The sequence below is a fragment of the Gorilla gorilla genome, chromosome 10 (genome assembly GCF_029281585.2).
Source record: "Gorilla gorilla gorilla isolate KB3781 chromosome 10, NHGRI_mGorGor1-v2.1_pri, whole genome shotgun sequence".
NCBI lineage: Eukaryota > Metazoa > Chordata > Mammalia > Primates > Hominidae > Gorilla > Gorilla gorilla.
The window spans coordinates 66567693-66594991 of NC_073234.2; positions in this window are offsets into that span (position 1 = coordinate 66567693).

Genomic DNA, 27299 nt, shown 5'->3' on the forward strand with positions numbered 1-27299 from the left:
TTGGAAACACTCTGTTTGTAAAGTCTGCAAGTGGATATTTGGACCGCTTTGAGGATTTTGTTGGAAACGGGATTTCTGCATCTTATGCTAGACAGAAGAATTCTCAGAGACTTCTTTGGGTTGCGTGTGTTCAACTCACAGTGTTGAACATTACTTTAGACAGAGCAGATTTGACACCCTGTTTTTGCGTAATTTGCAAGTGGAGATTTCAAGCGCTTTGGGGCCAACGGTAGAAAAGGAAATACTTTGGTATAAAAACTAGAGAGAATCATTTTCAGAAACCACTTTGTGATGTGTGCGTTCCACTCACAGAAGTTAACCTTTCTTTTCATACAGCAGTTTGGAAACACTCTGTTTGTAAAGTGTGCAAGTGGATATTTGGTCCTCTTGAGGATTTCGTTTCAAACGAGATTACTTCATCTAATGCTAGACAGGAGAATTCTCAGTAACTTCTTTGGGTTGCATGTGTACAACTCACAGAGTTGAGTATTCCTTTTGACAGAGCAGACTTGAAACCCACTTTTTGTGGAATTTGCATTTGGGATTTCAACCGCTTTGGGGCCAACGGTAGAAAAGGAAATATCTTCGTATAAAAACTAGAGAGAATCATTCTCAGAAACCACTTTGTGATGTGTGCGTGGCCCTCACAGAGTTTAAACTTCCTTTTCAGAGAGCAGTTTGGAAACACTCTGTTTGTAAAGTCTGCAAGTGGATATTTGGACCTCTTTTGAGGATTTCGTTGGAAATGGGATTTCTTCATCTAATGCTAGACAGAAGAATCCACAGTAATTTCGTTGGGTTGCGTGGGTTCATCTCACAGAGTTGACTCCTCCTTTAGACAGAGCAGATAGGAAACCCTCTTTTTTTGGAATTTGCAGGTGGAAATTTCAAGCAGTTTGAGGATAACGGTAGAAAAGGAAACATCCTCGTATAAAAACTGGAGAGAATCATTCTCAGAAACCACTTTGTGATGTGTGCGTTCCACCCACAGAGTTTAACCTTTCTTTTCATAGAGTAGTTTGGAAACACTCTGTTTGTAAAGTCTGCACGTGGATAGTTGGACCTCTTTGAGGATTTCGTTGGAAACGGGATTTCCTCATCTAACACTAGACAGAAGAATTCTCAGTAGCTTCTTTGGGTTGCCTGGGTTCAACACACAGAGTTGAACGTTCCTTTAGACAGAGCAGATTTGAAACCCTCCTTTTGTGTAATTTGCAAGTGGAGATTTCAAGCGCTTTGGGTCCAACGGTAGAAAAGGAAATATCTTCGTATAAAAACTAGAGAGAATCATTCTCAGAAACCACTTTTGGAAGTGTGCCTTCCACTCACACAGTTTAACCTTTCTTTTCATAGAGCAGCTTGGAAACACTCTCTTTGTAAAGTCTGCAAGTTGATTTTTGGACCTCTTTGAGGATTGGGTTGGAAACCGGATTTCTTCATCTAATGCTAGACAGAAGAATTCTCAGTAAATTCTTTGGGTTGCGTGTGTTCAACTCACAGAGCTGAACCTTCCTTTGGACAGAGAAGTTTGGAAACCATCTTTTTGTGTAATTTATAACTGGAGATTTCATGCGCTTTGGGGCCAACGGTAGAAAAGGAAATATCTTCGTATAAAAACTAGAGAGAATCATTTTCAGAAACGTCTTTGTGATGTGTGCGTTCCACTCACAGAAGTTACCGTTTCTTTTCATAGAGCAGTTTGGAAACACTCTGTTTGTGAGGCCTGCAAGTGGATATTTGGACCTCTTTTGAGGATTTCGTTGGAAACGGGATTTCTTCATCTAATGCTAGACAGAAGAATTCTCAGTAACTCCTTTGGGTTGCATGTGTTCAACTCACAGATTTGAACCTTCCTTTAGACAGAGCAGATTTGAAACCCTCTTTTTGTGGATTTTGCAGGTGGAGATTTCAAGTGGTTTGAGGCCAATGGAAGAAAAGGAAATATCTTCGTATAAAAACTAGAGAGAATCATTCTCAGAAACCACTTTGTGATGTGTGCGTTCCAATCACAGAGTTTAACCTTTCTTTTCACAGAGCAGTTTGGAAACACTCTGTTTGTAAAGTCTGCAAGTGGATATTTGGACCTCTTTCAGGATTTCGTTGGAAACGGGATTTCTTCATCTAATGCGAGACAGAAGAATTCTCAGTAACTTCTTTGGGTTAAGTGTGTTCAACTCACAGAGTTGAACCTTCATTTAGACAGAGCAGATTTAAAACCCTCTTTTTGTGTAATTTGCAAGTGGAGATTTCAAGCGCTTTGGGGCCAACAGTAGAAAAGGAAATATCTTCGTTTAAAAAGTACAGAGAATTATTCTATGAAACCAATTTGTGATGTGTGCATTCCACTCACAGAGTTTAACCTTTCTTTTCATAGAGCAGTTTGGAAACACTCTGTTTGTAAAGTCTGCAAGTGGATATTTGGACCTCTTTGTGGATTTCTATGGAAACGGGATTTCTTCATCTAATGCTAGACAGACGAATTCTCAGTAACTTCTTTGGGTTGTGTGTGTTCAACTAACAGAGTTTAACCTTCCTTTAGACAGAGCAGATTTGAAACCGTCTATTTGTGGAATTTGCTAATGGAGATTTCAAGTGCTTTGGGGCCAACGGTAGAAAAGGAAATATCTTCGTATAAAAACTACAGAGAATCATTCTCAGAAACCACTTTGTGATGTGTGGGTTCCACTCAGAGAGTTTAACCTTTCTTTAAATAGAGCAGCTTGGAAACACTCTGCTTGTAAAGTCTGCAAGTGGATAATTGAACCTCTTTGACGATTTCGTTGGAAACGAGATTTCTCCATCTAATGCTAGACAGAAGAATTCTCAGTAACTACTTTGCATTGCGTGTGTTTATCTCACAGAGTTGAACCTTCCTTTAGACATTGCAGATTTGAAACCCTCTTTTTGTGGAATTTGCAAGTAGAGATTTCATGCGATTTGGGGCCAACCGTAGGAAAGGAAATATGTTCGTATAAAAAGTAGAGAGAATCATTCTCAGAAACCGCTTTGTGATGTGTGTGTTCCACTCACAGAGTTTAACCTTTCTTTTCATAGAGCAGCTTGGAAACACTCTGTTTGTAAAGTCTGCAAGTGGATATTTGGACCGCTTTGAGGATTTTGTTGGAAACGGGATTTCTGCATCTTATGCTAGACAGAAGAATTCTCAGAGACTTCTTTGGGTTGCGTGTGTTCAACTCACAGTGTTGAACATTACTTTAGACAGAGCAGATTTGACACCCTGTTTTTGTGTAATTTGCAAGTGGAGATTTCAAGCGCTTTGGGGCCAACGGTAGAAAAGGAAATACTTTGGTATAAAAACTAGAGAGAATCATTTTCAGAAACCACTTTGTGATGTGTGCGTTCCACTCACAGAAGTTAACCTTTCTTTTCATACAGCAGTTTGGAAACACTCTGTTTGTAAAGTGTGCAAGTGGATATTTGGTCCTCTTGAGGATTTCGTCTCAAACGAGATTACTTCATCTAATGCTAGACAGAAGAATTCTCAGTAACTTCTTTGGGTTGCATGTGTACAACTCACAGAGTTGAGTATTCCTTTTGACAGAGCAGACTTGAAACCCACTTTTTGTGGAATTTGCATTTGGGATTTCAACCGCTTTGGGGCCAACGGTAGAAAAGGAAATATCTTCGTATAAAAACTAGAGAGAATCATTCTCAGAAACCACTTTGTGATGTGTGTGTGGCCCTCACAGAGTTTAAACTTCCTTTTCAGAGAGCAGTTTGGAAACACTCTGTTTGTAAAGTCTGCAAGTGGATATTTGGACCACTTTTGAGGATTTCGTTGGAAATGGGATTTCATCATCTAATGCTAGACAAAAGAATCCACAGTAATTTCTTTGGGTTGCGTGGGTTCATCTCACAGAGTTGACTCCTCCTTTAGACAGAGCAGATAGGAAACCCTCTTTTTTTGGAATTTGCAGGTGGAAATTTCAAGCAGTTTGAGGATAACGGTAGAAAAGGAAACATCCTCGTATAAAAACTGGAGAGAATCATTCTCAGAAACCACTTTGTGATGTGTGCTTTCCACCCACAGAGTTTAACCTTTCTTTTCATAGAGAAGTTTGGAAACACTCTGTTTGTAAAGTCTGCACGTGGATAGTTGGACCTCCTTGAGGATTTTGTTGGAAACGGGATTTCCTCATCTAACAGTAGACAGAAGAATTCTCAGTAGCTTCTTTGGGTTGCCTGGGTTCAACACACAGAGTTGAACGTTCCTTTAGAGAGAGCAGATTTGAAACCCTCTTTTTGTGTAATTTGCAAGTGGAGATTTCAAGCGCTTTGGGTCCAACGGTAGAAAAGGAAATATCTTCGTATAAAAACTAGAGAGAATCATTCTCAGAAACCACTTTTGGAAGTGTGCCTTCCACTCACACAGTTTAACCTTTCTTTTCATAGAGCAGCTTGGAAACACTCTCTTTGTAAAGTCTGCAAGTTGATTTTTGGACCTCTTTTAGGATTGCGTTGGAAACGGGATTTCTTCATCTAATGCTAGACAGAAGAATTCTCAGTAAATTCTTTGGGTTGCGTGTGTTCAACTCACAGAGCTGAACCTTCCTTTGGACAGAGAAGTTTGGAAACCATCTTTTTGTGTAATTTATAACTGGAGATTTCATGCGCTTTGGGGCCAACGGTAGAAAAGGAAATATCTTCGTATAAAAACTAGAGAGAATCATTTTCAGAAACGTCTTTGTGATGTGTGCGTTCCACTCACAGAAGTTACCGTTTCTTTTCATAGAGCAGTTTGGAAACACTCTGTTTGTGAGGCCTGCAAGTGGATATTTGGACCTCTTTTGAGGATTTCGTTGGAAACGGGATTTCTTCATCTAATGCTAGACAGAAGAATTCTCAGTAACTCCTTTGGGTTGCATGTGTTCAACTCACAGAGTTGAACCTTCCTTTAGACAGAGCAGATTTGAAACCCTCTTTTTGTGGATTTTGCAGGTGGAGATTTCAAGTGGTTTGAGGCCAATGGAAGAAAAGGAAATATCTTCGTATAAAAACTAGAGAGAATCATTCTCAGAAACCACTTTGTGATGTGTGCGTTCCAATCACAGAGTTTAACCTTTCTTTTCATAGAGCAGTTTCGAAACACTCTGTTTGTAAAGTCTGCAAGTGGATATTTGGACCTCTTTCAGGATTTCGTTGGAAACGGGATTTCTTCATCTAATGCGAGACAGAAGAATTCTCAGTAACTTCTTTGGGTTAAGTGTGTTCAACTCACAGAGTTGAACCTTCATTTAGACAGAGCAGATTTAAAACCCTCTTTTTGTGTAATTTGCAAGTGGAGATTTCAAGCACTTTGGGGCCAACAGTAGAAAAGGAAATATCTTCGTTTAAAAAGTACAGAGAATTATTCTATGAAACCAATTTGTGATGTGTGCATTCCACTCACAGAGTTTAACCTTTCTTTTCATAGAGCAGTTTGGAAACACTCTGTTTGTAAAGTCTGCAAGTGGATATTTGGACCTCTTTGTGGATTTCTATGGAAACGGGATTTCTTCATCTAATGCTAGACAGACGAATTATCAGTAACTTCTTTGGGTTGTGTGTGTTCAACTAACAGAGTTTAACCTTCCTTTAGACAGAGCAGATTTGAAACCGTCTATTTGTGGAATTTGCTAATGGAGATTTCAAGTGCTTTGGGGCCAACGGTAGAAAAGGAAATATCTTCGTATAAAAACTACAGAGAATCATTCTCAGAAACCACTTTGTGATGTGTGGGTTCCACTCAGAGAGTTTAACCTTTCTTTAAATAGAGCAGCTTGGAAACACTCTGTTGGTAAAGTCCGCAAGTGGATGTTTGGACCTCTTTGAGGATGTCGTTGGAAACGGGATTTCTTCATCTAATGCTAGACAGAAGAATTCCCAGTAACTTCTTTGGGTGACGTGTGTTCAACTCACAGAGTTGAACTTTCCTTTAGACAGAACAGATTTGAAATCCTCTTTTTGTGTAATTTATATGTGGAGATTTCAAGCGCTTTGGCGCCAGAGGTAGAGAAGGAAATATCTTCGTATAAAAACTAGAGAGAATCATTCTCAGAAACCACTTTGTGATGTGTGCGTTCCTGCCACAGACTTTAACCTTTCTTTTCATAGAGCAGCTTGGAAACACTCCGTAAAGTCTGCAAGTGAATATTACGACCTCTTGGAGGATTTCATTGGAAACGGGATTTCTTCATCTAATGCTAGACCGAAGTATTCTCAGTAACTTCTTCGGGTTGCGTTGGTTCAACTCTGTGAGTTGAACCTTCCTTTAGACAGAGGAGATTTGAAACCCTCTTTTTGTGCTATTTGCAAGTGTAGATCTCAAGCGCTTTGAGGCCAACTGTAGAAAAGGAAGTATCTTCATATAAAAACTAGAAAGAATCATTCTCAAAAACCACTTTGTTATGTGTGCATTCCACTCACGGAGTTAAACCTTTCTTTTCAAAGAGCAGTTGGGAAACACTCTGTTTCTAAAGTCTGCAAGTGGATATTTGGACCTCTTGAGGATTTCGTTTCAAACGAGATTACTTCATCTAATGCTAGACAGAAGAATTCTCAGTAACTTCTTTGGGTTGCGAGTGTACAACTCACAGAGTTGAGTTTTCCTTTAGACAGAGCAGATTTGAAACCCTCTTTTTGTGGAATTTGCAATTGGGATTTCAACCGCTTTGGGTCCAACGGAAGAAAAGGAAATATCTTCGTGTAAAAAGTACAGAGAATCATTCTCATAAACCACTTTGTAATGTCTGCGTTGCACTCACAGTGTTTAACCTTTCTTTTCATAGAGCAGTTTGGAAATACTCTGTTTGTAAGTCTGCAAGTGGATATTTGGACCTCTTTTGAGGATGTCTTTGAAACGGGATTTCTTCATCTAATGCTAGACAGAAGAATCCTCAGTAATTTCTTTGGGTTGCGTGTGTACAACTCCCAGAGTTGAGTATTCCTTTAGACAGAGCAGATTTGAAACCCTCTTTTTGTGGAATTTGCAATTGGGATTTCAACCGCTTTGGGGCCAACGGTAGAAAAGGAAATATCTTCGTATAAAAAGTACAGAGAATCATTCTCACAAACCACTTTGTGATGTCTGCGTTGCACTCACAGAGTTTAAACTTTCTTTCCATAGAGCAGTTTTGAAACACTCTGTTTGTAAAGTCTGCAACTGGATATTTGGACCTCTTTGAGCATTTGTTTGGAATCGGGATTTCTTCATCTAATGCTAGACAGAAGAATTCTCAGTAACTTCTTTTCATTGCATGTGTACAACTCACAGAGTTGAACCTTCCTTTAGACAGAGCAGATTTGGAACCCTCTTTTTGTAGAATTTGCAAGTGGAGATTTCAACCGCTTTGGGGCCTTCGGTAGAAAAGGTAATAACTTCGTATAAAAACTACAGAGAATCATTCTCAGAAACCACTTTGTGATGTGTGCGTTCCACTAACGGAGTTTAACCTTTCTTTTCACAGTGAAGTTTGGAAACACTCTGTTTGTAAAGTCTGCAAGTGGATATTTGGACCTCTTTGAGGATTTCGTTCGAAACGGGATTTCTTCATCTAATGCTGGACAGAAGAATTCTCAGTAACTTCGTTGGGTTGCATGGGTTCAACTCACAAAGTTGAACCTTCCTTTAGAGAGAGCAGATCTGAAACCCTCTTTTTGTGGAATTTGTAAGTGGAGATTTCATGCGCTATGGGGCCAATGGAAGAAAAGGAAATATCTTCGTATAAAAACTAGAGAGAATCATTCTCAGAAACCACTTTGTGATGTGTGCATTCTGCTCAAAGAGTTTAATCCTTACTTTCATAGAGCAGTTTGGAAACACTCTGTTTTCCAAAGTCTGCAAGTAGATATTTGGACCTCTTTGAGGATTTCGTTGGAAACGGGATTTCTTCATCTAATGGTAGACAGAAGAATTTTCAGTAACTTCTTTGGGTTGCGTGTGTTCACCTCACAGTGTTGAAGCTTTCTTTAGGAAGAGTAGCTTTGAAATCCACCTTTTGGGGAATTTGCAATTGGAGATTTCAAGCGCTCTGTGGCCAACGGTAGAAAAGGAAATATCTTCGTATAAAAACTAGAGAGAATCGTTCTCAGAAACCACTTTGTGATGTGTGCGTTCCTTCCACAGAGTTTAACCTTTCTTTTCATAAAGCAGTTTGGAAACACTCTGTTTGTAAAGTCTGCAAGTGGATATTTGGAATTCTATGAGGATTTCTTTGGAAACGGGATTTCTTCATCTAACGCTAGACAGAAGAATTCTCAGTAACATCTTTGGCTTGCGTGTGTTCAACTCATGGAGTTGAACCTTCCTTTAGACAGAGCAGACTTGAAACCCTCTTTTCGTGGAATTTGCAAGTGGAGATTTCAAGCGCTTTGGGGCCAACGGTAGTAAAGGAAATATCTTCGTATAAAAATTAGAGAGAATCATTCTCAGAATTCACTTTGTGATGTGTGCGTTCCACTCACAGAGTTTAACCTTCCTTTTCATAGAGCAGCTTGGAAACACTCTGTTTGTAAAGTCTGCAAGTGGATATTTGGACCTCTTTGAGGATTTCGCTGGAAACGGGATTTCTACATGTAAGGCTAGACAGAAGAATTCTCAGTAACTTCTTTGGGTTGCGTGGGTTCAACTCACAGAGCTGAATATTCCTTTAGACAGAGCAGATTTGAAACCCTCTTTTTGTGGAATTTGCAGTTGGAAATTTCAAGCGGTTTGAGGCCAAAGGTAGGGAAGGAAATATCTTCGTATAAAAACTAGAGAGAATCATTCTCAGAAACCAATTTGTGATGTGTGCGTTCCACTCTCAGAGCTTACCCTTTCTTTTCATAGAGCAGTTGGGAAACACTCTGTTTGTAAAGTCTGCAAGTGGATATTTGGAGCTCTTTGAGGATTTTGTTGGAAACGGGATTTCTTCATGTAGTGCTAGACAGAAGAATTCTCAGTAACTTCTTTGGGTTGCGTGTGTTCAAATCACATAGTTGAACCTTTCTTTAGGAAGAGCAGGTTTGAAATCCACTTTTTGTGGAATTTGTAAGTGGAGATTTAAAGCGCTTTGGGGGCAACGGTAGAAAAGGAAATATCTTCGTGTAAAAACTTTAGAGAATCATGCTCAGAAACCCCTTTGTGATGTGTGCGTTCCACTCACAGAGTTTAACCTTTCTTTTCATAGAGCAGTTTGGAAACATTCTTTTTGAAATGTCTGCAAGTGGATATTTGGACCTCTTTGAGGATTTCGTTGGAAACGGGATTTCTTCATCTAATGCTAGACAGAAGAATTCTCAGTAACTTCTTCGGGTTGTGTGTGTTCAACTCACAGAGTTGAACCTTCCTTAAGACAGAGCAGATTTGAAACCCTCTTTTTGTGGAATTTGCAAGTGGATATTTCAAGCGCATTGGGGCGTATGGTAGAGAAGGTAAATCTTTGTATAAAACTAGAGGGAATCATTCTCACAAACCACTTCGTGATGTGCGCGTTCCACCCACAGAGTTTAACCCTTCTTTTCAGAGAGTAGTTTGGAAACACTCTATTAGTAAAGTCTGCAAGTGGATATTTTAACCTCTTTGAGGATTTCGTTGGAAACGGGATTTCCTAATCTAACGCCAGAGAGAAGAATTCTCAGTAACTCCTTTGGGTTGCGTGGGTTCAACTCGCGGAGTTGAACCTTCCTTTAGACAGAGCAGATTTGAAACCCTCTTTTTGTGGAACTTGCAGGTGTAGATTTCAAGCACTTTGAGGCCAACTGAAGAAAAGGAAACATCTTCGTATAAAAACTAGAGAGAATCATTTTCAGAAACCACTTAGTGATGTGTGCGTTCCACTCACAGAGTTTAACCTTTCTTTTCATAGAGCCGTTTGGAAACACTCTGTTTGTAATGTCTGCAACTGGATATTTGGACCTCTTTGAGCATTTGTTTGGAATCGGGATTTCTTCATCTAATGCTAGACAGAAGAATTCTCAGTAACTTCTTTTCATTGCATGTGTACAACTCTCAGAGTTGAACCTTCCTTTAGACAGAGCAGATTTGGAACCCTCTTTTTGTAGAATTTGCAAGTGGAGATTTCAACCGCTTTGGGGCCTACGGTAGAAAAGGTAATAACTTCGTATAAAAACTACAGAGAATCATTCTCAGAAACCACTTTGTGATGTGTGCGTTCCACTAACGGAGTTTAACCTTTCTTTTCACAGTGAAGTTTGGAAACACTCTGTTTGTAAAGTCTGCAAGTGGATATTTGGACCTCTTTGAGGATTTCGTTCGAAACGGGATTTCTTCATCTAATGCTGGACAGAAGAATTCTCAGTAACTTCGTTGGGTTGCATGGGTTCAACTCACAAAGGTGAACCTTCCTTTAGAGAGAGCAGATCTGAAACCCTCTTTTTGTGGAATTTGTAAGTGGAGATTTCATGCGCTATGGGGCCAACGGAAGAAAAGGAAATATCTTCGTATAAAAACTAGAGAGAATCATTCTCAGAAACCACTTTGTGATGTGTGCGTTCCGCTCAAAGGGTTTAATCTTTACTTTCATAGAGCAGTTTGGAAACACTCTGTTTTCCAAAGTCTGCAAGTAGATATTTGGACCTCTTTGAGGATTTCGTTGGAAACGGGATTTCTTCATCTAATGGTAGACAGAAGAATTTTCAGTAACTTCTTTGGGTTGCGTGTGTTCACCTCACAGTGTTGAAGCTTTCTTTAGGAAGAGTAGCTTTGAAATCCACCTTTTGGGGAATTTGCAATTGGAGATTTCAAGCGCTCTGTGGCCAACGGTAGAAAAGGAAATATCTTCGTATAAAAACTAGAGAGAATCTTTCTCAGAAACAACTTTGTGATGTGTGCGTTCCTTCCACAGAGTTTAACCTTTCTTTTCATAAAGCAGTTTGGAAACACTCTGTTTGTAAAGTCTGCAAGTGGATATTTGGAATTCTATGAGGATTTCTTTGGAAACGGGATTTCTTCATCTAACGCTAGACAGAAGAATTCTCAGTAACATCTTTGGCTTGCGTGTGTTCAACTCATGGAGTTGAACCTTCCTTTAGACAGAGCAGACTTGAAACCCTCTTTTCGTGGAATTTGCAAGTGGAGATTTCAAGCGCTTTGGGGCCAACGGTAGTAAAGGAAATATCTTCGTATAAAAATTAGAGAGAATCATTCTCATAATCCACTTTGTGAAGTGTGCGTTCCACTCACAGAGTTTAACCTTCCTTTTCATAGAGCAGCTTGGAAACACTCTGTTTGTAAAGTCTGCAAGTGGATATTTGGACCTCTTTGAGGATTTCGCTGGAAAAGGGATTTCTACATGTAAGGCTAGACAGAAGAATTCTCAGTAACTTCTTTGGGTTGCGTGGGTTCAACACACAGAGCTGAATATTCCTTTAGACAGAGCAGATTTGAAACCCTCTTTTTGTGGAATTTGCAGTTGGAAATTTCAAGCGTTTTGAGGCCAAAGGTAGGAAAGGAAATATCTTCGTATAAAAACTAGAGAGAATCATTCTCAGAAACCAATTTGTGATGTGTGCGTTCCACTCTCAGAGCTTACCCTTTCTTTTCATAGAGCAGTTGGGAAACACACTGTTTGTAAAGTCTGCAAATGGATATTTGGAGCTCTTTGAGAATTTTGTTGGAAACGGGATTTCTTCATGTTGTGCTAGACAGAAGAATTCTCAGTAACTTCTTTGGGTTGCGTGTGTTCAAGTGACATAGTTGAACCTTTCTTTAGGAAGAGCAGGTTTGAAATCCACTTTTTGTGGAATTTGTAAGTGGAGATTTAAAGCGCTTTGGGGCCAACGGTAGAAAAGGAAATATCTTCGTATAAAAACTTTAGAGAATCATGCTCAGAAACCCCTTTGTGATGTGTGCGTTCCACTCACAGAGTTTAACCTTTCTTTTCATAGAGCAGTTTGGAAACACTCTGTTTGTAATGTCTGCAAGTGGATATTTGGACCTCTTTGGGGATTTCTTTGGAAACGGGATTTCTTCATCTAATGCTAGACAGAAGAATTCTCAGTAACTTCTTCGGGTTGTGTGTGTTCAACTCACAGAGTTTAACTTTCCTTTAGACAGAGCACATTTGAAACCCTCTTTTTGTGGAATTTGCAAGTGGAGATTTCACGCGCTTTGGGGCCTATGGTAGAGAAGGTATATCCTCGTATAAAACTAGAGGGAATCATTCTCACAAACCACTTCGTGATGTGTGTGTTCCATGCAAAGAGTTTAACCCTTCTTTTCAGAGAGTAGTTTGGAAACACTCTCTTAGTAAAGTCTGCAAGTGGATATTTGGACCTGTTTGTGGATTTCGTTGGAAACGGGATTTCCTCATCTAACGCCAGAGAGAAGAATTCTCAGTAACTCCTATGGGTTGCGTGGGTTCAACTCGTGGAGTTGAACCTTCCTTTAGACAGAGAAGATTTGAAACCCTCTTTTTGTGGAATTTGCAGGTATAGATTTCAAGCACTTTGAGGCCAACTGTAGAAAAGGAAACATCTTCGTATAAAAACTAGAGAGAATCATTTTCAGAAACCACTTAGTGATGTGTGCGTTCCACTCACAGAGTTTAACCTTTCTTTTCATAGAGCCGTTTGGAAACACTCTGTTTGTAAAGTCTGCAAGTGGATATTTTGACCTCTTTGAGCATTTGTTTGGAATCGGGATTTCTTCATCTAATGTTAGACAGAAGAATTCTCAGTAACTTCTTTTCATTGCATGTGTAAAACTCACAGAGTTGAACCTTCTTTTAGACAGAGCAGATTTGAAACCCTCTTTTTGTGGAATTTGCAAGTGGAGATTTCAGCCGCTTTGGGGCCAACGGTAGAAAAGGAAATAACTTCGTATAAAAACTAAAGAGAATCATTCTCAGAAACCACTTTGTGATGTGTGCATTCCACTAACGGAGTTTAACCTTTCTTTTCACAGAGAAGTTTGGAAACACTCTGTTTGTAAAGTCTGCAAGTGGATATTTGGACCTCTTTGAGGATTTCGTTTGAAACGGGATTTCTTCATCTAATGCTGGACAGAAGAATTCTCAGTAACTTCTTTGGGTTGCATGGGTTCAACTCACAAAGTTGAACCTTCCTTTAGAGCGAGCAGATCTGAAACCCTCTTTTTGTGGAATTTGAAAGTGGAGATTTCATGTGCTGTGGGGCCAACGGAAGAAAAGGAAATATCTTCGTATAAAAACTAGACAGAATCATTCTCAGAAACCACTTTGTGATGTGTGCGTTCCACACACCGAGTTAACCTTTCTTTTCATAGAGCAGTTCGGAAACACTCTGTTTGTAAAGTCTGCAAGTGGATATTTGGACCTCTTTGAGGATTTCGTTGGAAACGGGATTTCTTCATCTAATGCTAGACAGAAGAATTCTCAGTAAATTCTTTGGGTTGCGTGTGTTCAACTCACACAGTTGATACTTTCTTTAGGAAGAGCAGGTTTGAAATCCACTTTTTGTGGAATTTGCAAGTGGAGATTTCAAGCGCTTTCGGGCCAACAGTAGAAAAGGATATATCTTCGCATAAAAGCTAGAGAGAATCGTTCTCAGAAACCACTTTGTGATGTGTGCATTCCACTCACAGAGTTTAACCCTTCTTTTCATAGAGCAGTTCAGAAACACCCTGTTTGTAAAGTCTGCTGGTGGATATTTGGACCTCTTTGAGCATTCCCCAGGAAACGGGATTTCTTCATCTAATGCTAGACAGAATAATTCTCAGTAAGTTATTTGGGTTGCGAGAGTTCAACTCACAGAGTTGAAGCTTCCTTTAGACAGAGCAGATTTGAAACCCTCTTTTTGTCTAATTTGCAGGTGTAGATTTCAAGCGCTTTGAGGCCAACTGTAGAAAAGGAAATATCTTCGTATAAAAACTAGAGAGAATCATTCTCAGAAACCACTTTGTTATGTGTGCGTTCCACTCATAGAGTTTAATATTTCCTATCATAGAGCACTTTGGAAACACTCTGTTTGTAAAGTCTGCAAGTGGATATTTGGACCTCTTTGAGGATTTCGTTGGAGACGGGATTTCTTCATCTAATGGTAGAAAGAAGAATTTTCAGTAACTTCTTTGGGTTGCGTTTGTTCAACTCACAGGGTTGAACCTTTCTTTAGGAAGAGTAGCTTTGAAATCCACATTTCGTGGAATTTGCAAGTGGAGATTTCAAGCGCTCTGTGGCCAACGGTAGAAAAGGAAATCTCTTCGTATAAAACTAGAGAAAATCATTCTCAGAAACCTCTATGTGATGTGAGCTTTGCTCCCACAGAGTTTAACCTTTCTTTTCATAGAGCAGTTTGGAAACACTCTGTTTGTAAAGCCTGCAAGTGGATATTTGGACCTCTATGAGGATTTCTTTGGAAACGGGATTTCTTCATCTAACGCTAGGCAGAAGAATTCTCAGTAACATCTTTGGCTTGCATGTGTTCAACTCATGGAGTTGAACCTTCCTTTAGACAGAGCAGATTTGAAACCCTCTTTTCATGGAATTTGTAATTGCAGATTTCAAACACTTTGGGGCCAACGGTAGTAAAGGAAATATCTTCGTATAAAAATTAGAGAGAATAATTCTCAGAAACCACTTTGTGATGTGTGAGTTCCACTCACAGAGTTTAACCTTTCTTTTCATAGAGCAGCTTGGAAACACTCTGTGTGTAAAGTCTGCAAGAGGATATTTGGACCTCTTTGAAGATTTCGCTGGAAAGGGGATTGCTACATGTAATGCTAGACAGAAGAATTCTCAGTAACATCTATGGGTTGCGTGGGTTCATCTCACAGACTTGAATCTTTCCTTAGACAGAGTAGATTTGAAACCCTCTTTTTGTGGAATTTGCAGGTGGAGATTTCAAGTGGGTTGATGCCAACGGTCGGAAAGGGAATATCTTCGTATAAAAAATAGAGAGAATCATTCTCAGAAACCACTTGGGATGTGTGCATTCCACTCACAGAATTTAACCTTTCTTTTTATAGCGCACTTTGAAATCACTCTGTTTGTAAAGTCTGCTAGTGGATATTTGGACCTCTTTGAGGATTTCGTTGGAAACGGGATTTCTCCATCTAATGCTAGACAGAAGAATTCTCAGTAACTTCTTTGGGTTGCGTGTGTTCAACTCACAGATTTGAACCTTACTTTAGACAGAGCAGATTTCAAACCCTGCTTTTGTGGAATTTGCAGGTGTAGATTTCAAGCTCTTTCAGGCCAACGGTAGAAAAGGAAATATGTTAGTATAAAAAGTAGGGAGAATCATTCTCAGAAACCACTTTGTGATGTGTGCATTCCGCTCACAGAGTTTACCCTTTTTTTTCATAGCACAGTTTGAAAACACTCTGTATGTAAAGTCTGCAAGTGGATATTTGGACCTCTTTGAGGATTTCTTTGGAAACGGGGTTTCTTCATCTAATGCTAGACAGAAGAATTCTCAGTAACTTCTTTGGGTTGTGTGTGTACAACTTCACGGAGTTGAACCTTCCTTTAGACAGAGCTGATTTCCAACCCTCTTTTTGTGGAATTTGCAAGTGGAGATTTCAAGCGCTTTGGGGTCAATGGTAGGAAATGAAATATCTTCGTATAAAAACTAGAGAGAATTATTCTCAGAAACCACTTTCAAATGAGTGCGTTCCAATCACAGAGTTTAACCTTTCTTTTCATAGAGCAGTTTGGAAACACTCTGTTTGTAAAGTCTGCAATTGGATATTTGGACCTCTTGGAGGATTTCGTTGGAAACGGGGTTTCTTCATCTAATGCCAGACAGAAGAATTCTCAGGAAATTCTTTGGGTTGCGTGTGTTCAACTCATCGAGGTGAACCTTCATTTAGACAGAGCAGATTTGAAACCCTCTTTTTATGGAATTTGCAAGTGGAGATTTCAAGCGCTTTTGGGGCCAACGGTAGAAAAGGAAATAACTTCGTATAAAAACTAGAGAGAATCATTTTCAGAAACCACATTGTGTTGTGTGCGTTACAGTCACAGAGTCTAACCTTTCTTTTCATAGAGCACTTTGGAAACATTCTGTTTGTAAAGTCTGCAAGTGGATATTTGGACGTCTTTGAGGATTTCTTCTGAAACGGGATTTCTCTTTCTAATGCTAGACAGAAGAATTCTCAGTAACTTCTTTTGGTTGCGAGTGTTCAACTCACAGAGTTGAACTCTCCTTTAGACAGAGCAGATTTGAAACTCATTTTTGTGGAATTTGCAAGTGGAGATTTAAGGCGTTTTGAGGTCAACTGTAGAAAAGGAAATATCTTCATATAAAAAGTACAGAGAATCATTCTCAGAAACCACTTCATGATGTGTGCATTAGACTCACAGAGTTTAACCTCTCTTTTCATAGAGCAGTTTGGAAGCACACTGTTTGTAACTCTGCAAGTGGATATTTGGACCTGTTTGAAGATTTCATTCGAAACCGGGTTTCTTCATATAATGCTACACAGAAAAATTCTCAATAACTTCTTTGTTTTGCGAGTGTGCAACCCACAGAGTTGAACCTTCCTTTAGACAGAGCAGATTAGAAACCCTCTTTTTGTGGTATTTGCAAGTGGAGAATTCAAGCACTTTGGAGCCAACGGTAGAAAAGGAAATATCTTCGTATAAAAACTAGAGAGAATCATTCTCAAAAACCACTTTGTCATGTGCGCGTTCCACCAACAGAGGTTAACCTTTCTTTTCATAGAGCAGTTTGGAAACACTCTGTTTGTAGTGTGTGCAAGGGAATATTTGGAACTCTTTGAGTATTTCGTTGGAAACGGGATTTCTTCATCTATTGCTAGACAGAAGAATTCTCAGTAAAGTCTTTGGCTTGCGTGGGTTCAACTCACTGAGTTGAACCTTCCCTTAGACAGAGCAGATTTGAAACACTGTTTTTGTGGAATTTGCAAGTGGAGATTTCAAGCTCTTTGGGGTCAATGGTAGAAAAGGAAATATCTTCGTATAAAAACTACAGAGAATCATAATCAGAAACCTCTTTGTGAAGTGTGCGTTCCACTCACAGAGTTTAACCTTTCTTTTCATAGAGCAGCTTAGAAACACTCTGTTTGTAATGTCTGCAAATGGATATTTGGACCTTTAGAGGATTTCCTTGGAAACGGTAGTTCTTCCTCTAATGCTAGACAGAAGAAGTCTCAGTAACTTCTTTGGGTTGCCTGGGTTCATCTCACGGAGTTGAGTCTTCCTTTAGACAGAGCAGATTTGAAAGCCTCTTTTTGTGGAATTTGCAGGTGGAGATTTCAAGCGGTTTGAGGCCAACAGTACGAAAGGAAATATCTTCGTATAAAAACTAGAGAGAATCATTCTCAGAAACCACTTTGTGATGTGTGCGTTCCACTCAAAGAGTTTAACCTTTCTTTTCATGGCGCAGTTTGGAAACACTCTGTTTGAAAGGTCTGCAAGTGGATATTTGGACCACTTTGAGGATTTCGTTGGAAACGAGATTTCTTCATCTAATGCTAGACAGAAAAATTATCAGTAACTTCTTTGGGTTGGGTGTGTAAAACTCACAGAGTTGAACCTTCCTTTAGACAGAGCAGATTTGCAACCCTCTTTTTGTGGAATTTGCAAGTGGAGATTTCATGCGCTTTGGGGCCAACGGTAGAAAAGGAAATATCTTCGTATAAAAACGAGAGAGAATCATTTTCAGAAACAACTTTGTGATGTGTGCATTCCACTCACAGATTTTAACCTTTCTTTTCATAGAGCAGCTTGGAAACACTCTGTTTGTAAAGTCTGCAAGTGGATATTTGGACCTCTTTGAGGATTTCGTTGGAAACGGGGTTTCTTCATCTAATGCTAGACAGAAGAATTCTCAGTAACTTCTTTTTTTTTTTTTTTTTTTTTTGGGCATTAATATAAGTAATTTTATTTTCTTGGTGCATCACATTTGCAAATTTTTACATACAGGTAATATCTGGTTTTTGTAATAAAAATAGTGATTTCAATGCATAACACATTTGATTTTATCCTTTAGAAATAAGAATCTATTGTAAAATAATACAGCGAAAGAAATCAAGAATAAATCTCATATAAGGCAGCTGATACCTTGGTGAACAATGGACATAACTCATCTGGTTGAATGAGTTCTAAATGAAACATTTTAATAAGTGAAATTATTGAGTAGTTCTCAAAATAAGAAAACCCATTTATATACCCAGTGGTATATGAAATTCAGGAGGACCACAACATGTGGGTGCTTTTAACAAATCAATAGTGTAATGCAGTAATTTATAATTTAACTAAATGTATTATTTAAAGTAGAATGGGTTATCTAAATGAAAGAGAGAGAGAGAGAGAGTGTGTGTGTGTGTGTGTGTGTCTAATGTATGGCATATAGTATATAAAGGAGTCATAGTGACACTGGTAAGATTTTATAGAGTAATAGAATCGTTTTTCAGATTTATATTTGACGCTTTGTAATTAGACACATAAAGAGTTAAACTTAATATCAAAATGTGTGGTAAATTCTAAGGACAAAAATGTCTTGTGAGACTTGTGTGATCTTGTTATTGCCTGGAATTATGGAATTAGAGCATATTTGCTGCTTACTAAATGTTTCTCTCTTGCTTAATAGTATTTCCTTTCTTTTTGTCACCTGCTACTATTTTTCTATTTGAAAAATTAAAATTCAATCTCTACGCACAGTCCTCAATATATCTCTCACTATCCCTCCAATAAATTACAAGGAAAACTTCTCTAGTATTTAATTTAAGCTTTAGAATCAGGGATGCATATACTTTTAAAGACTGGTTAATAAGTAAATTTTTTTTTTTTTAATTTTTTTTTTATTATACTTTAAGTTTTAGGGTACATGTGCACATTGTGCAGGTTAGTTACATATGTATACATGTGCCATTCTGGTGTGCTGCACCCACTAACTCGTCATCTAGCATTAGGTATATCTCCCAATGCTATCCCTCCCCCCTCCCCCCACCCCACAACAGTCCCCAGAGTGTGATATTCCCCTTCCTGTGTCCATGTGATCTCATTGTTCAATTCCCACCTATGAGTGAGAATATGCGGTGTTTGGTTTTTTGTTCTTGCGATAGTTTACTGAGAATGATGGTTTCCAGTTTCATCCATGTCCCTACAAAGGACATGAACTCATCATTTTTTATGGCTGCATAGTATTCCATGGTGTATATGTGCCACATTTTCTTAATCCATTCTATCATTGTTGGACATTTGGGTTGGTTCCAAGTCTTTGCTATTGTGAATAATGCCGCAATAGACATACGTGTGCATGTGACTTTATAGCAGCATGATTTATAGTCCTTTGGTTGCGTGGGTTCAACTCACAGAGTTGAACCTTCCTTTAGACAGAGCAGATTTGCAACCCTATTTTTGTGGAATTTGCAAGTGGATATTTCAAGCGCTTTGGGGCCAACGGTAGGAAAGGAAATATCTTCGTATAAAAACTAGAGAGAATCATTCTCAGAAACCACTTTGTGATGGGTGCGTTCCATTCACAGAGTTTAACCTTTCTTTTCATAGAGCAGTTTGGGAACACTCTGTTTGTAAAGTCTGCAAGTGGATATTTGGACCTCTTGGAAGATTTCGTTGGAAACGGGGTTTCTTCATTTAATGCTAGACAGAAGAATTCTCAGTAAATTCTTTGGGTTGCGTGTGTTCAACTCACCAAGGTGAACCTTCAGTTAGACAGAGCAGATTTGAAACCCTCTTTTTGTGGAATTTGCAAGTGGAGATTTCAAGCGATTTGGGGCCAACGGTAGCAAAGGAAATATCTTCGTGTAAAAACTAGAGAGAATCATTCTCAGAAACCGCTTTGTGATGAGTGCTTTAGACTCACAGATTTTAACCTCTCTTTTCATAGGGCAGTTTGGAAACACTGTGTTTGTAAAGTCTGCAAGTGGATATTTTGACCTCTTTGAGGATTTCGTTGGAAACGGGATTTCTTCATCTAATGCTAGACAGAAGAAACCTCAGTAACATTTTTGGTTGTGTTTGTTCAACTTACAGAGTTGAACCATCCTTTATACCGATCAGATTTGAAACCCTCTTTTTGTGGAATTTGCAAGTGGAGATTTCAAGCGCTTTTGGGCCAATGGTAGAAGAGGAAATATCTTCGTATAAAAACTGCAGAGAATCGTTCTCACAAACCACTTTGTGATGTGTGCATTCCACTCACAGAGTTTAACCTTTCTTTTCATACAGCAGTTTGGAAACACACTGTTTGTAAAGTCTGCAAGTTGATATTTGGACCTCTTTGAGGATTTCGTTGGAAATGGGATTTCTTCATCTAATGCTAGACAGAAGAATTCTCAGTAACTTCTTTGGGTTACGAGTGTTCAACTCACGGAGTTGAACCTTCCTTTAGACAGAGCAGATTTGAAACCCTCTTTTTATGGAATTTGAAAGTGGAGATTTAAAGTGCTTTTGGGGCCAACGGTAGAAAAGGAAATATCTTCGTATAAAAACTAGAGAGAATCGTTCTCAGACACCACTTAGTGATGTGTGCCTTCCACCCACAGAGTTTAACCTTTCTTTTCATAGAGCAGTTTTAAACACTCTGTTTGTTAAATCTGCAAGTGGATATTTGGACCTCTTTGAGGATTTCTTCTGAAACGGGATTTCTTTATCTAATGCTAGACTGAAGAATTCTCAGTAACTTCTTTGGGTTGCGAGTGTTCAACTCACAGAGTTGAACCTTCCTTTAGACAGAGCAGATTTGAAACTCATTTTTGTGGAACTTGCAAGTGGAGCTTTAAAGCGTTTTGGGGCCAACTGTAGAAAAGGAAATATCTTCGTATAAAAACTACAGAGAATCATTCTCAGAAACCACTTTGTGATGTGTGCGTTGGACTCACAGAGTTTAACCTCTCTTTCCAAAGAGCAGTTTGGAAACACACTGTTTGTAACTCTGTAAGTGGATATTTGGACCTGTTTGAGGATTTCTTTCGAAACGGGATTTCTTCACCTAATGCTAGACAGAGGAATTCTCAGTACCTTCTTTTGGTTGCATTTGTTCAACTCACGAAGTTGAACCATCCTTTATACAGAGCAGATATCAAACCCTCTTTTTGTGGAATTTGTAAGTGGAGATTTCATGTGCTTTGGGTCCAACGTTTGAAAAGGAAATATCTTCATATAAAAACTACAGAGAATCGTTCTCAGAAACCACTTTGTGATGTGTGCGTTCCACTCACAGAGTTTAACCTTTCTTTTCAGAGAGCAGTTTGGAAACACTCCGTTTGTAATGTCTGCAAGTGGATATTAGGACCCCTTGGAGGATTTCGTTGGAAACGGGATTTTTTCATGTAATGCCAGATAGAAGAACTCTCAGTAACTTCTTTGGGTTGCATGTGTTAAACTCACAGAGTTGAACCTTCCTTTAGACAGAGCAGATTTGAATCCCTCTTTTTGTGTAATTTGCAAGTGCAGATTTCAAACGCTTTGGGGCCAACGGAAGAAAAGGAAATATCTTCGTATAAAAACTACAGAGAATCATTCTCAAAAACCACTTTGTCATGTGTGTGTTCCACCCACAGAGGTTAACCTTTCTTTTCATAGAGCAGTTTGGAAACACTCTGTTTGTAAAGTCTGCAAGTGGATATTTGGACCTCTTTGAGGATTTCGTTGGAAACGGGATTTCTTCATCTAATGCTAGACGAAGAATTCTCAGTAACCTCTTTGGGTTGCGTGTGTACATCTCATAGAGTTGAACCTTACTTAGGTAGAGCAGATTTGAAACCCCCTTTTTTTGGAATTTGCAGGTGTAGATTTCAAGTGCTTTGAGCCCAACAGTAGAAAACGAAAGATCTTCGTATAAATGCTAGAGAGAATCATTCCCAGAATCCACTATGTGATGTGTGCGTTCAACTCATGGAGTTTAACCTTTCTTTTCATAGAGCAGATTGGAAACACTCTGTTTGTAAAGTCTGAAATTGGATATTTGGACCTGTTGGAGGAATTCGTTGGAAACGGGATTTCTTCATCTAATGCCAGACAGAAGAATTCTCAGTAACTTCTTTGGGTTGCGTGTGTTCAACTCACAAAGTTGAACCTTCCTTTAGACAGAGCAGATGTGAAACTCTCTTTTTGTGTAATTTGCAAGTGGAGATTTCAAGCGCTTTGGGGCCAACGGTAGAAAACAAAATATCTTCGCACAAAAACTACAGAGAATCATTCGCAGAAACCACTTTGTGATGTGTGCGTTCCACAAAGAGAGTTTAACCTTTCTTTTCATAGAGCAGTTTGGAAACACTCTGTTTGAAACGTCTGCAAGTGGATATTTGGACCTCTTTGAGGATTATTTTGGAAACGGGATTTCTTCATCTAATGCTAGACAGAAGAATTCTCAGTAACTTCTTTGAGTTGCGTGTGTACAACTCAACAAATTGAACCTTCCCTTAGATAGAGCAGATTTGAAACCCTCTTTTTGTGGAATTTGCAGGTGGAGATTTCAAGCGGTTTCAGGCCAACGGTAGGAAAGGAAATATCTTCGTATAAAAACTAGAGAGAATCATTCTCAGAAACCACATAGTGATGTGTGCGTTCCACTCACATAGTTTAACCTTTTTTTTCATAGAGCAGCTTGGAAACACTCTGTTTGAAAAGTCTGCAAGTGGATAATTGGACCTCTTTGAGGATTTCGTTGCAAACGGGATTTCTTCATCTAATGCTAGACAGAAGAATTCACAGTAACTTCTTTGGGTTGCGTGTATTCAACTAACAGAGTTGAATCTTCTTTTAGACAGAGCAGATTTGAAACCCTCTTTTTGTTGAATTTGGAAGTGGAGACTTTAAGCGCTTTGAGGCCAACGGTAGAAAAGGAAATATCTTCGTATAAAAAGTAGAGAAAATCATTCTCACAAACCACTTTGTGATGTGTGCGTTCCACTCACAGAGTTTAACCTCTCTTTTCATAGAGCAGTTTGGAAACACTCTGTTTGTACAGTGTGCAAGTGGATATTTGGACCTGTCTGAAGATTTTGTTGGAAACTGGATTTCTTCCTCTAATGCTAGACAGAAGAATTCTTCGTAACTTCTTTGGGTTGCGTGCCTTCAATTCACAGAGTTGAAGGTTCCTTTAGACAGAGCAGATGTGAAACCCTCTTTTTTTGGAATTTGCAAGTGGAGATTTCAAGCACTTTGGGGCCAACTGTAGAAAAGGAAACATGTTCGTTTAAAAACTAGAGAGAATCATTCTCAGAAACCACTTTGTGATGTGTTCATCCCACCCACAGAGTTTAACCTTTCTTTTCATAGGGCAGTTTGGAAACGCTCTGTTTGTAATGTCTGCAATTGGATATTTGCACCTCTTTGAGGATATCGTTGGAAAGGGGTTACTTCATCTAATGCTAGACAGAAGAATTCTCATTAACTTCTTTGGGTTGCGTGTGTGCAACTCACACAGTTGAAACTTCATTTAGACAGAGCAGATTTGAAACCCTCTTTTTGTGGAATTTGCAAGAGGAGATTTTAAGCGCTTTGGCGCCAACGGTAGAAAAGGAAATATCTTCGTATAAAAACTACAGAGAATCATTCTCAGAAACCACTTTGTGATGTGTGCATTCCACCCACAGAGTTTAAACTTTCTTTTCATAGAGCAGTTTGGAATCACTCTGTTTGTAAAGTCTGCTAGTGGATGTTTGGACCTCTTTGAGGATTTCGTTGGAAAGAGTATTTCTTCATCTAATGCTAGACAGAAGAACTCTCAGTAACTTCTTTGGGTTGCCTGTGTTCATCTCACAGACTTGAATCTTTCTTTAGACAGAGCAGGTTTGAAACTCTCTTTTTGTGGAATTTGAAGGTGGAGATTTCAAGTGGTTTGAGGCCAACGGTAGGAAAGGGAATATCTTCGTATAAAAAATAGAGAGAATCATTCTCAGAAACCTCTTGGGATGTGTGCATTCCACTCACAGAGTTTAACCTTTCTTTTCATAGCGCACTTTGGAATCACTCTGTTTGTAAAGTTTGCTAGTGGATATTTGGACATCTTTGAGGATTTCGTTGGAAACGGGATTTCTCCATCTAATGCTAGACAGAAGAATTCTCAGTAACTTCTTTGGGTTGCGTGTGTTCAACTCACAGAGTTGAACCTTCCTTTAGACAGAGCAGATTTGAAACCCTGCATTTGTGGAATTTGCAGGTGGAGATTTCAAGCGGTTTCAGGCCAACGGTAGGAAAGGAAATATCTTCGTATAAAAACTAGAGAGAATCATTCTCAGAAACCACATAGTGATGTGTGCGTTCCACTCACATAGTTTAACCTTTTTTTTCATAGAGCAGCTTGGAAACACTCTGTTTGAAAAGTCTGCAAGTGGATAATTGGACCTCTTTGAGGATTTCGTTGCAAACGGGATTTCTTCATCTAATGCTAGACAGAAGAATTCACAGTAACTTCTTTGGGTTGCGTGTATTCAACTAACAGAGTTGAATCTTCTTTTAGACAGAGCAGATTTGAAACCCTCTTTTTGTTGAATTTGGAAGTGGAGACTTTAAGCGCTTTGAGGCCAACGGTAGAAAAGGAAATATCTTCGTATAAAAAGTAGAGAAAATCATTCTCACAAACCACTTTGTGATGTGTGCGTTCCACTCACAGAGTTTAACCTCTCTTTTCATAGAGCAGTTTGGAAACACTCTGTTTGTACAGTGTGCAAGTGGATATTTGGACCTGTCTGAAGATTTTGTTGGAAACTGGATTTCTTCCTCTAATGCTAGACAGAAGAATTCTTCGTAACTTCTTTGGGTTGCGTGCCTTCAATTCACAGAGTTGAAGGTTCCTTTAGACAGAGCAGATGTGAAACCCTCTTTTTTTGGAATTTGCAAGTGGAGATTTCAAGCACTTTGGGGCCAACTGTAGAAAAGGAAACATGTTCGTTTAAAAACTAGAGAGAATCATTCTCAGAAACCACTTTGTGATGTGTTCATCCCACCCACAGAGTTTAACCTTTCTTTTCATAGGGCAGTTTGGAAACGCTCTGTTTGTAATGTCTGCAATTGGATATTTGCACCTCTTTGAGGATATCGTTGGAAAGGGGTTACTTCATCTAATGCTAGACAGAAGAATTCTCATTAACTTCTTTGGGTTGCGTGTGTGCAACTCACACAGTTGAAACTTCATTTAGACAGAGCAGATTTGAAACCCTCTTTTTGTGGAATTTGCAAGAGGAGATTTTAAGCGCTTTGGCGCCAACGGTAGAAAAGGAAATATCTTCGTATAAAAACTACAGAGAATCATTCTCAGAAACCACTTTGTGATGTGTGCATTCCACCCACAGAGTTTAAACTTTCTTTTCATAGAGCAGTTTGGAATCACTCTGTTTGTAAAGTCTGCTAGTGGATGTTTGGACCTCTTTGAGGATTTCGTTGGAAAGAGTATTTCTTCATCTAATGCTAGACAGAAGAACTCTCAGTAACTTCTTTGGGTTGCCTGTGTTCATCTCACAGACTTGAATCTTTCTTTAGACAGAGCAGGTTTGAAACTCTCTTTTTGTGGAATTTGAAGGTGGAGATTTCAAGTGGTTTGAGGCCAACGGTAGGAAAGGGAATATCTTCGTATAAAAAATAGAGAGAATCATTCTCAGAAACCTCTTGGGATGTGTGCATTCCACTCACAGAGTTTAACCTTTCTTTTCATAGCGCACTTTGGAATCACTCTGTTTGTAAAGTTTGCTAGTGGATATTTGGACATCTTTGAGGATTTCGTTGGAAACGGGATTTCTCCATCTAATGCTAGACAGAAGAATTCTCAGTAACTTCTTTGGGTTGCGTGTGTTCAACTCACAGAGCTGAACCTTCCTTTAGACAGAGCAGATTTGAAACCCTGCATTTGTGGAATTTGCAGGTGGAGATTTCAAGCGGTTTCAGGCCAACGGTAGGAAAGGAAATATCTTCGTATAAAAACTAGAGAGAATCATTCTCAGAAACCACATAGTGATGTGTGCGTTCCACTCACATAGTTTAACCTTTTTTTTCATAGAGCAGCTTGGAAACACTCTGTTTGAAAAGTCTGCAAGTGGATAATTGGACCTCTTTGAGGATTTCGTTGCAAACGGGATTTCTTCATCTAATGCTAGACAGAAGAATTCACAGTAACTTCTTTGGGTTGCGTGTATTCAACTAACAGAGTTGAATCTTCTTTTAGACAGAGCAGATTTGAAACCCTCTTTTTGTTGAATTTGGAAGTGGAGACTTTAAGCGCTTTGAGGCCAACGGTAGAAAAGGAAATATCTTCGTATAAAAAGTAGAGAAAATCATTCTCACAAACCACTTTGTGATGTGTGCGTTCCACTCACAGAGTTTAACCTCTCTTTTCATAGAGCAGTTTGGAAACACTCTGTTTGTACAGTGTGCAAGTGGATATTTGGACCTGTCTGAAGATTTTGTTGGAAACTGGATTTCTTCCTCTAATGCTAGACAGAAGAATTCTTCATAACTTCTTTGGGTTGCGTGCCTTCAATTCACAGAGTTGAAGGTTCCTTTAGACAGAGCAGATGTGAAACCCTCTTTTTTTGGAATTTGCAAGTGGAGATTTCAAGCACTTTGGGGCCAACTGTAGAAAAGGAAACATGTTCGTTTAAAAACTAGAGAGAATCATTCTCAGAAACCACTTTGTGATGTGTTCATCCCACCCACAGAGTTTAACCTTTCTTTTCATAGGGCAGTTTGGAAACGCTCTGTTTGTAATGTCTGCAATTGGATATTTGCACCTCTTTGAGGATATCGTTGGAAAGGGGTTACTTCATCTAATGCTAGACAGAAGAATTCTCATTAACTTCTTTGGGTTGCGTGTGTGCAACTCACACAGTTGAAACTTCATTTAGACAGAGCAGATTTGAAACCCTCTTTTTGTGGAATTTGCAAGAGGAGATTTTAAGCGCTTTGGCGCCAACGGTAGAAAGGGAAATATCTTCGTATAAAAACTACAGAGAATCATTCTCAGAAACCACTTTGTGATGTGTGCATTCCACCCACAGAGTTTAAACTTTCTTTTCATAGAGCAGTTTGGAATCACTCTGTTTGTAAAGTCTGCTAGTGGATGTTTGGACCTCTTTGAGGATTTCGTTGGAAAGAGTATTTCTTCATCTAATGCTAGACAGAAGAACTCTCAGTAACTTCTTTGGGTTGCCTGTGTTCATCTCACAGACTTGAATCTTTCTTTAGACAGAGCAGGTTTGAAACTCTCTTTTTGTGGAATTTGAAGGTGGAGATTTCAAGTGGTTTGAGGCCAACGGTAGGAAAGGGAATATCTTCGTATAAAAAATAGAGAGAATCATTCTCAGAAACCTCTTGGGATGTGTGCATTCCACTCACAGAGTTTAACCTTTCTTTTCATAGCGCACTTTGGAATCACTCTGTTTGTAAAGTTTGCTAGTG